We start from the raw sequence: 13,867 nt of genomic DNA, 5'->3' as shown, positions 1-13,867 counted from the left end.
GGATGCATACAAAATGTTGTGTCTGAAGAGAGTCATTCACTTTTAGTGCCTTATAGTTTAACACACCAGTAAAATTTCCACTCATTTACTTATTTATTTTTCTAAAATTTTCATTGTGTCGTGCAACCTTTTCAATAGTTGTTGACAGAATGTGTTAAATTATAAGGCATTAAAAGAGAATGACTCTCCCCAGACACAACAGAATATGCTTCAACACACAAACTCACATAAAGAATCTTGCAAACCAAATCCAAAAACGAAATAAAATGCATATCATTCTTAGCATATAACCAAACGCTGAGAATTACATCTGACTAAATATGTAAGTTTTTCCATTTTCTTTCTTCTCCTTGTCTTACTCCATCTGACAATCATCTTTTCAGATTATTGCAACATTATTTAGAGGGGAAACAGGTTAAAAGTAATATTGAGTGTTTCTTTGCCTTAAAACTTGAAAAACTTTATATCTGAGGGATCAACAATTTCACAAACAGATGGTATTATGTTACCAATAACAATGGGAATGTCATTTGGTTAAACATATTGGATCTTTTCTGTTTGGCTGCTAAGTTTCAAAAATTAAAAGTTTATCGAAAATTTTAAAATTCGGTACATTAATGTAGTTTTCCAAGCTGAATTGCTGGAGTTATTTTTTAAAAGTTATAGAGGTTTAAAGTTTGATCATTTTCACCCTGTCATGAAACAAGACTTGGAAGCTGTCAGTTTGTGCATGACTGCACATTTTGTCAACATCCTGAAGATAGCATGTGTTGTCAATATTTCTATTGTTTGTAGTTTTAAGCATTCAATATGCATTTAATGCGATAGCATGAAATTAAAAGATTTATCCAAAAACGTAATTTAGCTATTATTTTTAGCACACCTCACAACCACCTCAATGACAAAAAATATGTAAACAAGACATCTTTTGTACTTTTAAGCATTCAATATGCCTTTAATACAATAAACAGCACATTACAAATTAAATATTTAAAAAAAACATTTAAGCATTCAATAAGCAATTTCTCAACCAAATCACAATTTTCATACCACATAAATTCACAGAGATATGAATCTACCATAGAACAGTGAGTGCTACAGTGTCATTTATTACCTTGCTTTACAGAGATGTACCCTCCACTTGTTGAGTGTGGGTACCATCTTTTGAGTTAACAAACCCAATCTGTGGTTCACTGTTCTATACTCAAAATTGTAACCATCAATTTCAGGAATGTGAAAGTATGCCCTCCACAAATTGCTGAAAATTGTGCTTCCTGGAAGAATCAAGTGACATATGCATTCTTCCAGTGTGTCACAATTCCAACGTGGCACTGCATAAAGGAAAACCTGTCTGGTCTCGTGTTTCACTCCTCTGAAAACCCACCGCTCAGGTTGGACCCTTCCTCTGTTGTACTTACCTCTTGAGAAGACTGTTTCATCGATCTCAACAATCTTCCCAGGACCACCAACTTTAATTGGATGATAGAGCAGGTCCTCTGCGCATACTTCCCTAATATAGCTGTTATAATCAACAGCTGTGCAATGGTTCATCCCCAGTTCTTCAACATAAAACTGGACTGATGTCAATTCCTTAACCTATGAGTAAAGGAAAAGCACTACTGTCCCAAGAGGAAAGATGTCACTTTCAAACCATGTGTCTTTCCTCACCGATACAAACTCCATGCATCCTTGGTGCCAGCATCACCAATACATATTCTTGCCATGTTTTCTTGTACTCATAACATGCTTCTTCCTTTTGCATAATTTTCTTTTGGGAATAACACACTTTTCTTATAAGTACGACACAGCATCCTCCTCTGTTCTTAGTGTCTCCATCATAGATATGGAGTTACTGGAGCTTGCTGCCATAATCAAACAGATCAGTAAAACTTCCAGGTGGGTAAAACAGTAGAACACAGCATCAGCAAATGGTTTCAATATATTTGCCAACATGTGCTTTCCTGCAGAGTTACAGACACACAGACACACATATATATATACACACACACACATGTTGTTGTTGTTGGTTTTATCTTGTATCTGAGAATTTAGTTTCTTCTTTGCTGAATTCTTCCTTTATGGTGAAGCCATTGATGACTCTGTAGACCAATTCTTGCATAGGAGTGTCAATGGCATTGCCTTTATGGTAATGTTGGTGGAGGACGAGGTTGATTTTGTTGAGCCTTTCTCTCCTGTCATTTGATTTCTTCCTTTTCTCTTCTGATGGCTTCAAAAGTTTTTGGTTCTGATGGTGATGGAACACTGCCACTTGGAACAGTTTCAAGCTTGTGTTTCAAATGATTTCAGTTGGTTCTTGTATCTTCGAAGAGTGTAACCCCAGAGTCTCTTCTCTGAAATGAGCTCACTGAATAAGACTTGGCACAGGAACCTTGACTCTTTCATTCTTGCCACATGTCCTGACCATCAAAGATGGTGTGGACATTCCAGACTCCAACTGAAGAAGCAATTGGCTGCTAATGATCTGTGTATCTTGTTTTGTCCTGCTTGCCATTGTTGTGCTATCTTTCTTTTCCTGCTTGTTATGATTTCACGATTTCCATTTGTTGTGTTTTTTATCTTTGATTTATATATATATATATATGCATACACACATATATATATAGTATAGTTGCAAGATTCGTAGGAATCTAGGTATATCAACATGAAAGACAACAGGATTGGTTGTTAGACAACTTACAGTTGTTGTGTGTTGGTAGTTCATCATAAGTATATATATATATATATATATGTATAAATAATACAGAATGGGACAAGGACGCAAAACATACAAACAGTTAGGTGATACAAGAAAGGGACAAAGCATCCAGATGGACGATACAAGGAAACAAGGACAGGTCATTCGGAGATTTCTTTCCTCAGTCGAGATCCAGATTATCCTTGCAATTTTGGCTGGTTATTCTCGATATTGCTCCAATCTGGCCAGCCCCAAGGAAAAACTAAGCTAAGAGCATTAGATTCCTTGGAAGAAAGCAGCAAATGTATACAAAAACAAGGACGGAAAAAAACCCCAAAAATGTTACACAAATACAATAAAAATAATAAAACAAGACATAACAACAGGTGTCTTTTGACTAAGGACGAATTAAATTAATCTGGCGTTTGTGGAAATAAGGCCTTACGGTAGGGATACAAGATACACACACACACACACACACACATACACAAACACACATATATACAAATAAGTACCAAATCCAATATATATTGTAGATTCAATAGTCATGGTTCCAAGTGTAGCATACATATAAAGAAGAACACAAAGGGGGTTTTAAATCCCCAACACCTGTTTCAGTGGCATATTACTGATGCATTCTTAGATTACATCATGGCAAAAATGCACAACCATCAGGTGTACTTTAAACATATAAACCGGTAAAACAGAAATATAAGTTGATTAGTTCCCCAACAACCATGGTGAAGCAACCACAGGTGTGGCTTTGTGGTTAAGAAGATTGCTTCCCAGCTGCATGGTTCTGGGTTCAGTCCCATTGTGTGACTCCAAAGCCTCATGAGTGGATGTGGTAAATGGAAACTGAAAGAAGTCCATCCATCATACACACACACACACACACGCACACACACACACACACACACACACACATATTATAATGTTAGGGAATTATAAAATCCAAACTTACAAGGAAATACAATTTAATAATATGAAATTGAGTTGTATAATGAAAAATATTTTTTAATAATTTCGAGAAGAACCACCATGGTACAACTCACACGATTAAGGAGATCAGACACCTAGATTTTTAAATTAGTATTTTGTAGAGTACGCTTTTCTTGATAGTGTCTGATCTCCTTCATTGTGTGAGTTGCACCATGGTGGTTCTTCTCTTAATTATTAATATATATATATATATATGTATATATATATATATGAAAGAAGGTTTGAAAATGCACCCATTTTTCCAAAATACTCATCTACTCAACCGGTTTCACCCCCCGACGACAATGAATCTTACATATACATTATATAGTGTAAACGCGGATGTAAAACTTAAACCAAGCCTGTTTTGAAGATCAGAATATATTTTTACCTTGCTTACATTAGCTATCGACAACTTTTAGGACAAAAAAACAATTGGTTGTCCTAAAAGTTGTCGATAGCTAATGTAAGCAAGGTAAAAATATATTCTGATCTTCAAAACAGGCTTGGTTTAAGTTTTACATCCGTGTTTACACTATATAATGTATATGTAAGATTCATTGTCGTCGGGGGGTGAAACCGGTTGAGTAGATGAGTATTTTGGAAAAATGGGTGCATTTTCAAACCTTCTTTCATATATATTTCCACTCGTACGGTATTCCACAACTTTACTTTATTATATATATATATATATACACAAATAATAAATGAGTATATGCATATATACGTACATGTATGTACATACCTACATCTACCTGTATATATAGATGCATATCTGGGTACAGGACGTTGCAAACAAAACATAGACAAAATGATAAACAGAGTACAGAAAACACACAGGCCACATAGAGAACATTTTCCTTCATCAGCTGCCACCATTCTAACTCTGGTGTTTCGAAGAGTTAGGGCATATATATATCACTTAGGTATTGTGATACTAATAACCTGGTGTAGAAGTCAATATAAATATGCTTCAGAATGAAGTGTTAGTCGAGTACAGAGCAGTAATACGAGAATGAGATGACATAAGTATAAACAAATATCTTATGAACTTCATTAGCTTACAGCTGTTTCTGCTATGAGATGCAGTAGACTCATAGTTGAGTGCCTGAGTGACACCTAACAGTTTCATAGGAGCCTCAAACATGAAGTGCATTTCATGTTTGAGGCTAATGAAGTTCATATGATAATTGTTTATTCCTTTGTCATCTCATTTTTCCTTCTACTTTGGGATAGAACTTCCCATAACCTTCAACATAAACTTTCTCACTCATAACACCTGTATGTTCTGAAAATGTAACTTACCCCAAAAAAGTGCACTTCATATACAAGGCTCTGATGAAGCTATAAGATGTTAATCTGGTACTCAACTAAGAGTCCACGACATCTTATTGCAGAAACAGCTGTAAGTTCATTAAATAACATTTGATTTTTTTCTGGTGTCATCTTTTTGTTTATATATATATATATGTTCATATAATGATATCTCCACAATGTATTGGTGAGATAAACATGTCATCGTTACCAAAATAGCAAAATATTTTACTTATTTAACTTGAATTGACAATTAAATATAACCTTATACAGAAATGTTGACATAGGTAATAAACTTCAATAATAATGGATATTAGACTCAAAACTCTCATTTAAATTTTTGATATATATATATATATATATATATATATATATATATATATTGTCAGTAAACCATAAATCCGAAAGAGAAGCACACTCTAAGTTATAGAGCACTAGAGTAATTAGATAAAGATAATTATAGCCAGTCTGTGAGTTACCTTGGGTTTCACATTCATAAAGCACTTAGCTTTACAGCATTTCTTCAGACCCTAGTGGCTGGTGGCCTATTACCCTTCCTCAAAGTGGTTGTATATATTGTGGGTTTGAGTTTAAGCTGCATCTGCTAGTGGTGCCTCGATTTAAGAAGGTCTTGAGAAGTGTGGGACCACCTCTTAGCTATGTTTAAGAAGCTAAGCTTATGATCTCTGAATTGCTAGGACTACAAGCAGAGCGTTATATGTGTCACAATGGAACAACAACTATGATGTAAACAGTAAACGTTGTTGTATGTCCAAGGTCAGCTTTAACCCAGCCGACTGATGACCAAAGATATTCCCACCATGATTATTTCATCTTTTATTCAGACATAGTGTATCAGGGACTACACTATCTAATGTAGCCTTTTTTTTTTTATTAAGGTAGAGTGTATCTATGACTACTTTATCTGCTGTGTCCTGTCATTTGTTAGACATAGTATATCTAGGACAATATTATTCAATGTGTCCCCTTTTTAGATGATTTGAGTGATATTTCTTGCAGGTTGAGTGACCTTGAGGAACAGTAGTTCCCAATCAGGGTCTGTATGGTCCTTTGGGGTCCATATAAGATTCTGTAGGGTCCACACAAGCAAAATAGTCAATTGGTTTGATTGAAGAATTTTAGGGGTCCACGAAAACTTTTTGCTTTAGATGTAATTATTGTAAGAAACAGCTCGGTTTCTTTCATTGATGTTTTACATAGATCAGCCTGCATAACTCTTTTACTCTTTTACTTGTTTCAGTCTTTTGACTACGACCATGCTGGAGCACCACCTTTAGTCGAGCAAATCGACCCCAGGACTTATTCTTTGGAAGCCTAATACTTATTCTATCGGTCTCTTTTGCCGGACCACTAACTTACAGGGACGTAAACACACCACCATTGGTTGTCAAGCGATGTTGGGGGAACAAACACAGACACACAAACATATACACACACACACATACATATATATATATATATATATATATATATATATATACATATATATATATATATATATATATACATACATATATACGACGGGCTTCTTTCAGTTTCCGTCTACCAAATCCACTCACAAGGCTTTGGTCAGCCCGAGGCTATTCTAGAAGACACTTGCCCAAGGTGCTACGCAGTGGGAATGAACCTGGAACCATGTGGTTGGTAAGCAAACTACTTACCACACAGCCACTCCTGTGCCAAGTTAATGCATAAGTTAATGTGTAATAAATAAAATAGGGATTTTGAATGAATTAATCTACAAAACTAGTTTCTCAACAGCTGTGGGGAATCCACCAGAATAAAATAGTAATCAAAGGTAAAAAATGATTGAGAATCCCTGATGCAGAAGGATCCTCTATTGGTCATGATAATAATGATGATGATGAAGTGGCTGCTGCTGTTAGAAATGGTGGTGGTTTTGATGTCTCACTCAAGCTTTGCTTTTATAGGCAACTCACTGTTAACAACAACAACAACAACAACAACAACACTAATAATTATAAGGAATTCCCTCCAGAATTATGCAATAATTACAACAAAAAAAAAAAAAAATTGCGAATCCATTATTTTAAATATTTTAATATTTTAAAGAATTTCAAATAGTAAAAACAAAAAACAAAATATTTTTCTTTGAATAATGTCAAGATGTTTGTGTGTGTATGTGTGTGTATGTGTGTATGTTCGTGGCTGTGCATGTGCTTGCACGTGTGCGTGTGTGCACTTGCATTGTGTGCATCTGTTATGCTGTATGTGTCTGTTGTGTACATGTGTGTGCATGTATACACACATTCACATATATATATAGTTGTGAGCAACTCTGTATGTGTGTGTGTGTGTTTGCATATATATATGTATGTTTGTATGTATATATCTATATGTCTATATCTATCTATCTATCTATCTATCTATCTATCTATCTATCTATCAATCTATCTATCTATCTAACTATATATATATATATATATATATATATATATATATATATTTATATATAAAGATAGATACATACATACATACATACATACATACATACACATGCATGTATGCATACATACATATATATATGTATATGTATATATATATATATATATGCTCCAGCATGGCCACAGTTATTGGACTGAAATATATAAATAAAAGAATATATATATATATATATATATATATATATATATATATATATATATATATATATATATATATATATATAGATAGATAGATAGATAGAAAGATACATACATACATGCATACATACATACATAATACATACATACATGTATGCATACATATATATATATATGTATGTGTGTGTATGCATGTGTGTGTGTATGAGTCTGTTGTGTATTTTATTGGTTACAGATTATTATTATTATTATTATTATTATTATTCCTCTTGTTTAATTGTGATAAACACTTGAGGCTTTAGCACAAACAGCCAATCTTTTGGAAATACTTCAGGGGGGTTGGGGGGGGGGGAATAGAAAGAAAAAAGGAAAAGGGGGAAAATACCAAAAACAAAAAAAAAAAGCAACAAATAATCAGGAAGAAATGTCTGTCTATAGAAATGGTAAAGATGTTGCTGACATGTCCATTATTAGGAATTCATCAAAAAACATCATGTATTTCAGAATATTTTCTCAAAGAAATTTTCCCTTGATCAATTGGTTTTACGTATATACACACATATATATATATATTTGCATGTATGTATGTATGTATGTATGTATGTATGTATGTATGTATGTATGTGCGTGTGTGTATATATGCATGCATGAATGTGTGTATACATGTATGTATGTATGTATGTATGTATGTATGTATGTGTATATATATGTATATATATGTATGTGTGTATGTATGTAGGTGTGTATGTGTGTGTGTGTATGTATGTGTGCATGCATGTGTGTATACCTGTATGTATGTATGTATGTATGTATGTATGTATGTATATATGTATGTATGTATGTATTTATATCTGCATGTATGCATGTTTGTATATATGCATTATGTGCATATGTATGTGTGTATGTGTGTGTTTATGTATATATGTATGTATGTATATATGTACGCGTGTGACTGTATGTATGCATGTATGCATGTCTGTATACAGACACACACATACACACACACACGCACACTCATATGCACAGTCACACACATACACACATATATATATATGTGTGTATATGCGCACGTGTGTGCATCTGTGTCTACATGTGTGTGAGTGTGTGTGTGTGTGTGTGTGTGTTTGTATGTGTGTAATATTTATGTATATTATATAATGACATCCGTTTCCTTTGTCTTTGGTATCTCTGTTGCAAAATTTTTGCTGGGTAAAGATTTTTAAAATGGCAATGGAAATCAAGAAGCACCAGTATTTTCTAGAATATCTAAAGATTACCTGAAGCACCTGTGGACAATTGAAAATTTTAACATTTATCTGCTTGTATGATTCTTACTTAACACACACACACACACACACACACACAAATGCACATTTTTATATTTCACTCCTCAAATGCTTCACGTCACAAACACTCTGCTAAATCTCTCACTCACTCAACTAATACTCTTCTAATGAAAGACAGAACACACACAGACAAACACACACATACATATATATAAGATAAACTTACTTGGAAATGGATGCATGGAATTCAATCAAATAATAATATAAATAATATATATATAATAATATAAAAAATATATATATGGCAGTGCCCCAGGATGGCCACAGCTCATGAGCTGAAACTAGATAAAATGAAATAAAATAAAATGAAATATATGCATATATATATATATATATATATATATATATATATATATATATATATATATACACACACACGAATATATATATGTGTGTGTGTGTGTGTGTATACATATACATATATGAGTACAGGACGTCACCAACAGTAAACAACACGAAATACGAAAACAAATGAGTTAAATACGCAAACAACGAGAGAAACAAATGGAAAACAGGACAAGTGACATAAAGAATGACCCTTCATCAGTTGTCGGCTGTCTTTCTACTCCTCATTTCGAGCATTGAATGACAATATAAGACTTTGAAGACAGTTGCTCCCAGTACCAAAATAAAATTTGGGATTTATGGAGGGTCAAAGTTAGGAACAAGAACAGAACAGTGGAGACATATAAAGGAAGCCAAACGAAAACAAACATGGAGAGTCTTTAGACCAGAACGAGAGTAAAATAGCGAACGGTGGAGAAATACTTTCTTTGACAAGAGAAAAGATAGAAGAGAGAGAGATAGGATACGTCTAGTCTTTAGGACAGTCCTGAAAGAAAAGAAAGATGATCACATGAGGAAAAGAAAGATGGACGATGGTCATGTGTGAGCAACGAGAGAGAGAAAAGGAGAAAGAGGGAGAGAGAGAGAGATAGATAGAAAATGGTGAAGAGGAGAGAAAAGGGAATTAGAGAAAAGATGAGAGAGAAAAAATGTGGGAGAAAACAGTATAGCATAGAGTTGCATCATGTGATCATCTTTTTTTCTTTCAGGACTGTATTAAGGACTGGATGTATCCTATCTCTCTCTTCTATCTTTTCTCTTGTCAAAGAAAATATTTCTTCAGCGTTTGCTATTTTACCCTTGTTCTGGTGTAATGACCCTCCATGTTTGGTTTCGTTCAGTTTCCTTGTATGTCTCCACTGTCCTGTTTTTGTTCCCAACTTTGACCCTCCATAAATCTCAAATTTTATTTTGGTACTTATGGGATCAACTGTCTTCGAAGACTCATATTGTCGTTCAATGCTCGAAATGAGGAGTAGATAGACAGTGAACAACTGATGAAGGGTTGTTCTTTATGTTACTTGTCCTGTTTTCCATTTGTTTCTCATTGTTTGCTTATTTCCTGTTGGTGACATCCTGTACCCATACATGCATATGTATATATATATATATGTGTGTGTGTATATATATATATATATATATATATATATATATATATATATATATATATATATATATATATATATATATATATATATATATATATATATATATATGTATGTATATATATATATATATATATATATATATATATATATATATATATATATATATATATAAACTTACTTGGAAATGGATGCGTGGCGTACAGTCATATAATAATATAAATAAAATATATATGTATATGTACATATATAAACATAATTAAGGGATCAGCAACAGTTGCTTCACCACATACCGAAGTTCAGAAATAGCAGCTTATATACATACATATATATGTATATATATATATATTTATATGCATATATGGCTACAAGATATCACATCCATTTCCAAATAAGTTTTATCTTAATAATTCCAATGCGACACTCCTATCACTATCTCTATTCTCCCTCTCTTCTTCTTCTTCTTTCTTTCTTTCTTTCTTCTTTTCTCTCCCACCCCTTCTCTAATTCTTCTCCTTTCCCTTCACTGTTCTCTGTCTGTCCCTCTCTCTCCTTCACTCTTCCTCTTGCTTGCTCCTTGACTCTCTCGTTGCTCACATGTGACCAGTGGCTATCTTTCTTTCTTCTCCTTATGCTACAAGAGACAACACACATTTTTGCCTGTCTCCTGTCAAAGCTTGTTTCTCCAGCGTTTACCACTTCATCTCGCTATGGCTTAACAGCCCTTATTGTTTGTTTTAACTGTCCTGTTTTTATTACCACCTTAATCTTCCGAAAATCCCAAATTTTATTTAATTTGCTTTGTGGGAACGACTGTTTTGATGAAAACACATCTTGTCCTAACAGTTGAAATGTGGAGTACATAAAACAGGGGACAACTGATGAAGGGATTGCTCGTTATACTGCCTATATCGTTTCTCTATTTGTTTCTTTTGTTATTCGAAAAAAAAGTTCGTTTTCCATGTTTTTGTTTTTCCTGTTCTCATTTTTCATATGCATATATATATTATTTATATTATTATATATGTCTGCTCCGGCACCTCGTCAGTTAATAACTGATGAAATCTGAGTTTTATTATGGCAACCGACTAATTGTCACATAATATATTATATATAAATTCTTGTATTTACATAATATTGAGGTCTCATTCTTTCTTTTGTTGTCATATTATTATTTGTAATATATGTGTGCGCGCGTGTGTCTGTGTGTCTGTGTGTGTGTATGTATATCTATATATATGTATATATATGTGTGTGTGTATACATATATGTTATATGTATGTATGTACATATGTATATAAAAAAAGCATTGATACTGGTGTCACATAAAGAGCACCCAGTACACTTTATAAAGTGGTTGGCATTAGGAAGTGCATCCACCTGTAGAAACCAAGCCAAAAAAGACTATGGAGCCTAGTGTGGTCCCTAATTTTGCCAGTAACTGTCAAGCCATCCAACCCATGCCAGCATGGAAAGTGGACATCAAATGACAATAAGGATGAGGATGACATATATTTGCAGAGGAGATGCAATTCGAAAAGCCCGCCTCTTACATAGACACATAAGTGTGAACAATTCTATGTACTATGCTGGATACATTTGGTGTTTGTCTGGTATGTTGATTTTTTTTGTTCATTTTTACAAGTTCAGGTTTATGCCTGTAATTATTGAGGCCCTGGGATATGTAACACACTGCCTAAATACCAATCTTGAGAAATTAGGCTTCTCAAATCCAGAAAGTAGAAGGCTGTTTTGAAGGCTACTGATCCAGTCCATCACTGAAATTGTAAAAATCTGTACAACTTTCCAGAAGTTTATCATTTAAATATATATGAGTATGCCTAGATATGCAAATATATGCATGAGAATACATACATAAAACAGAACATACAAATCTGCACACATACATACATACATACATACATAAATACAAACATACATACACACACACACACACACACACATACATACATACATACATACATACATACATACATACATACATAGAAACAAAAATACCATTGTTGATGTTGAAATTCTACTGAAGGAGTCTTGAATCTAGGTTAGAAACCGACTCCTTCTCTATTGGCAAGAACTCTAGAAATAAAACTGAACAATGACATACATACACACACACATACACACACACGCACACACACACACACACACACAAACATACATACACATACATACATACATTCATACATAGACATATATAGTATGTATGAAAATTAAGATGAATATAAAAATCTCTGTTTCTCTATCCCTTTCTCTCTCTCCCTCTCTCCCCCTCTCTCTCTCTCTCTCTCTCTCTCCACACATACACACACATATATACATCAAATATTGCTGTTACAGCTTCAAGTGTTTTCTGTATGGCGTGTGAAGAAGTCGATTGTCATCTCCCCCCATTCATCCATACATACTCATCAGTCACTGACTACCTTTATGATCTCTCACTACAGCATTGAATGGGACACAAGATGCATTCTTGAGTGCCTTCTTACATTTTACAGATACAGGATGGACAGGAATGCATTACCTTCAATCACAGGTCTGATCAATTTTAGGTGATATCATACAATATAACAACAAACAGCAGATACTTTATTTTTAAACAAGGCATATAGAAAATTATTTTGTTACTAATATTGTGCTTGATGCCAGTGTCATGTAACTGGCATCTTTCGAATGTTGGGCAATATGCTGTACTTGAGAAGACCCATTAAGCCAAGTGAAATTGTAGTCTTGGCTGATGCCTGTGTCGTGTAACTTGCATTTGTGCTGGTGGCACGTGAAAAGCACCTTTTGAATGTTGGGCCTCATGGAGGTGGTGGAAAGTGGCTGAGACCTTTGGCAATAAACTGTGCTTGAGAAGACCTGTCAAACCAAGTGGGATCATAATCGTGGTTGATACTGGTGTTACGTCACTGGCACCTGTACCGGTGGCACATAAAAAGCACCCACTACACTCTTGGAGTGGTTGGCATTAGGAAGGGCATCCAGCTGTAGAAGCCATGCCAAATCAGATTAGGACCTGGTGCAGCTTCCCAGCTTACCAGTTTTTAGTCAAACTGTCCAACCCATGCCAGCATGGAAAATGAATGTTAAATGATAACGATGATGACGATGATGCATGTGGTAGGAGAATATTGTAGTTCGCTTGTAAAGAATAAAAAGTTTAGAATGGTACAACAATGCACTATAAAACAAAAAATGGACTATATACCTGTTGTAATTTGGTTGTCTATAGTCCGATGATGTGCAGAAGATCTGAAGAAGGAATTGTAATTTCAAAACATTAATCGGACTATAGATAACCAAATTACAACAGGTATATAGTCCATTTTTTGTTTTATGAATGTGGTGTTTAAAGTTGTGAGCTAGCAGAATTGCTAACATACCAGGCAAAATGCTTAGCGACATCTTGTCTGTTTTTATGTTTCTAGTTCAAAT

The sequence above is a fragment of the Octopus bimaculoides genome, chromosome 24, assembly GCF_046866305.1.
Source record: "Octopus bimaculoides isolate indiv1 chromosome 24, ASM4686630v1, whole genome shotgun sequence".
Lineage (NCBI taxonomy): Eukaryota > Metazoa > Mollusca > Cephalopoda > Octopoda > Octopodidae > Octopus > Octopus bimaculoides.
This window is presented reverse-complemented; position numbering follows the sequence as displayed.